The sequence below is a fragment of the Pteropus alecto genome, unplaced genomic scaffold, assembly GCF_000325575.1.
Source record: "Pteropus alecto unplaced genomic scaffold, ASM32557v1 scaffold306, whole genome shotgun sequence".
NCBI lineage: Eukaryota > Metazoa > Chordata > Mammalia > Chiroptera > Pteropodidae > Pteropus > Pteropus alecto.
Genome location: NW_006437748.1, coordinates 733,413 through 737,030, shown reverse-complemented (window position 1 = coordinate 737,030; position 3,618 = coordinate 733,413).

Below are 3,618 nucleotides of genomic sequence, written 5' to 3'. Positions count from 1 at the left end.
CACATTTAACAGTAAAAATGATACATTATTTTTAAAACTTTGACTTTAAGACAGGTTTGTGTAAAAGTACTACTGATTGACTTTGATTTTACATTATTCTGATCAAGTTAATTTAAAAAAAAACAGAGATGTAATTCATTTCCATTATTGGTTACTAGACTTCTAGTTACACTGGCTTTTGAAGTGGAAATAATCATCTGTAACTATCCTGCTGTTAATTACAGTACCTATTTGGTAAATTCACTTTGAAGTCTTTGTATCAGGAATCCAAATTTGGGAGGTAAGTGATAAGAAGAATTAAAAAGAGGGTTTTTTGCTAAACAGCTTTTGGAGGACTTTGCTTTTCCTATACCCTAAAATGAATGTGGTTCCCAAATTATTTTATTAATGAAGAAGAGAAAAGTATATCCTTTATACTATTAACTCAATAACTCAATATCCATGTCTCTGAAATCAAATAGAAAGCAAATTTACTTCTGAAAAACTCTATAGAGATCATATTTACATGCCTTCAGCCATAGAATAGACAAAACCACTTTCTTACACCCATTCTTCCAGAGGGCAGCACAGATCTGTCACTCCTCTTCAATTCCTACTGACCCCGCTTAGTTATTCCTCAAAGGGTCCCTGCCACAAAGCTGCTGAGTCCGCATGGCAACGAAACTATGTTCTTGTTTTACCCTGGAGAAATACCAAAAGTATCAAAGACATTTAAAATCATCATAAATCACAGAGACTTTATTTTCTCATTTTTAAAATGCACCCTTTAAAAGTCAGAAAATGTGCTGGAAGTCAATGCTCTATTTAAACTCAATTCTGCCTCTATTTTCACTTTAAATCTCAGTGGAACTTTTATTGCAGATATAAAATATTCTTGGGGAGAACCTGCAGGATTATTATTTTTTTCTTTTAGATATTACACCTTTAAATTATATACAGAATAAACATGGTGTTTTTAATCCTGTATTTTACGCCATTAAAGACTAAAAGTTTTCCTTCATGTGCCATTTGCATTTAACATAAGTATATTTAAATCTAGTGTGAGCCTCTCTAATTCCTTATATGAAAATGTATAATTTAACTTTTTCTTCTCCCGATTTTGGGCCATCATTACAAAATTTGATTATTGTACCCAATTTCAACCTACGAGATAAAAGGTAAGGCATTCTACTCAAAGTAGCCATGTAAGAAGAAGTTTGAGGATCTTCACAATGTCCATTTTTATTTTAGCTGTTGTTGGTTGATGGTAATGAGAGGTGCGGTCTGTGAGATATTTAATATGGGATCTGGATCTAAAAATATTAAATTATGGTTTGAGACTTCTTCTAAACATACAGGGATCTTTTTCATACATCAAAGTTCAGGAAAGTGGTAACCACTGGAGATATGGAGAAGAAACAGAACATTACCTGAATCTCTAAAGTTTTCTTTGTTTCTTTGTCTCATTTTAAATGAGATCTGGTGTCCATTTGGAAAATGTTAACATTAAGAAATCATAGTGGTTATAGTCTTGATCTGAAAACTTCCCTCAAAGAGCTATTCAAATTCTATAGCTATAAATTCAACATAAATATATTAATATTAATGGTTTTATACACATGTATTAGTTATGATAGTTATATATAGTAGACTTAATTTACTTACAAATTATATTTTATAAATTAAATGTTAATATAGTTAAATCTTTTATATAGAAAGAACACCAAAACTCAGTTGGATTTTTTTCTAACATCAACTTATATATAGCATGCCTTCCTCTCTACTTCAATAGTACTTTTCCATTATAGTTTATTTCACTAAATATTGTAGTACAGTTTTCTATCTTCGTATTTTATTGGATAACACATATTTTTAAGAAACAGCATTTTGTTTGAACTCAATCTTTAGCACATTCTAAGTAGTTCTAAGTATGTATCATTGAAAAAGGTAGTTAAATTTGGTGAGATTCAGTTCCTTCAGGTGTTAGATGGAGTGTGGTAATATCTATTAGCACTATTTATTAAAAAGTTTCTGATATAGTCTTAGTAAAATGTCAAGAGCATACATATATCTTGAAAGATGAGTTATTACTACTATCTCTGATGAATGTTCCCTTTATGGTCTAATATAAACTAAATACATACATACACACACACACACACACACACACACACACACACTCTTATATGGTCTGCTCTTTGCACACTAATAAATTTGTTTAAAGTAAGTACATTTGAATCCAAAGTTCTCAATCAGACACCCACTTACTGCAATCATTAAATATTAACATAATGTTATAATCTGTGTACTCTTTTTCGTCATCACCTGTCATTTTAATTCTAAGATATAGTTTTATAATAAAAATAATATTGATTTCAAGTAACAATAGAAACACATCTTGAGCAAGGAATATATGAGCAGTTCAAGAATTATAAATACATTATTTTATCTACAGCTCATATCTCTATGATATAGGTACTATTATCATACACATTTCAGAAAAGAGGAATCTAAGAAACAGAGTTTGAGTGATTTCTCCGAAGGCATAACTGTGGTTTGAAAGACTTGAGAGCTTTTTAATCCTTGCAAAGTGGAAACAATGGAATGAGCTCTTCCATGATAAACAAAAATGGATGATAATCCTAGGTCGATAAAGTCGTGTAAGTTCTGACTCTATCCCAATATGTCTAGATGGTAAACTCTTTGTAAATCATTTTGCATCTATAATTGCTTCATTATAATCTCTTTGAGGTAAACATCTTACTGTATTGTTTTATCTCTCACAGAACAAATAAATTCTGCTCAATATGTTTTATTTTCTATATATTTTTTCAATTTTAATTTTTTATTTTTTAATTACAGTTGACATACAATATATTAGCTTCAAGTGTACAACATAGTGATTAGATATTTATATAATTTATGAAGTAATCACCTCAATAAGTCTAGTTAGTACCCATCTGACACTATACATACTTATATATAATTCTTAAAAAAATATCGTTAGTGTAATTCATAAGAGATTATTAACAATGGTTGTCTTTCAGAAGGAGCTGATGATGGATTGGAGGATATGAATGATTTTGTCTATTAGCCAAACTATAAATGTCCTCTCCAATACATCTTCCTCAAAGTCCGTGTGTGAATTAAAAATGCATATATTTCAAACAAATCAGTTTGTATATGCATATACAATTATATATTTATTGACTAGCAATACATTATTTGTTTCTCTGAGATGCTCAATATTTAATAGTGCAGGAAATTGTGTTATTAAAAATTTTAATCATATGTTGACCTCAGAGATATAATTTATCAGGCAGAGGTTCTTTAGTAGCAAGAAAATTGGTTAAAAGTAGCATGCATCCTCACCATGGGCCAGTATCATAGAGCTGATATTTTTGTTTTATGGAAGTTAGATAATTATAACCTCAATCTGTAGGTGGCTATTTTCATTAGGTGCTGAATTTGGAAATGTGTAGACTGTAAATTAGCTTTATTATCAATTAGCTATTTGCAAATCTGATTATAATATCAAATTGAGAACATAACCAGAAATTTTCAAGTCCCTTTCAATAAACAAAGAGATTTCTCACAACTATGGTTTTATTAGGAGAATAAAACATAAATCATATGAAT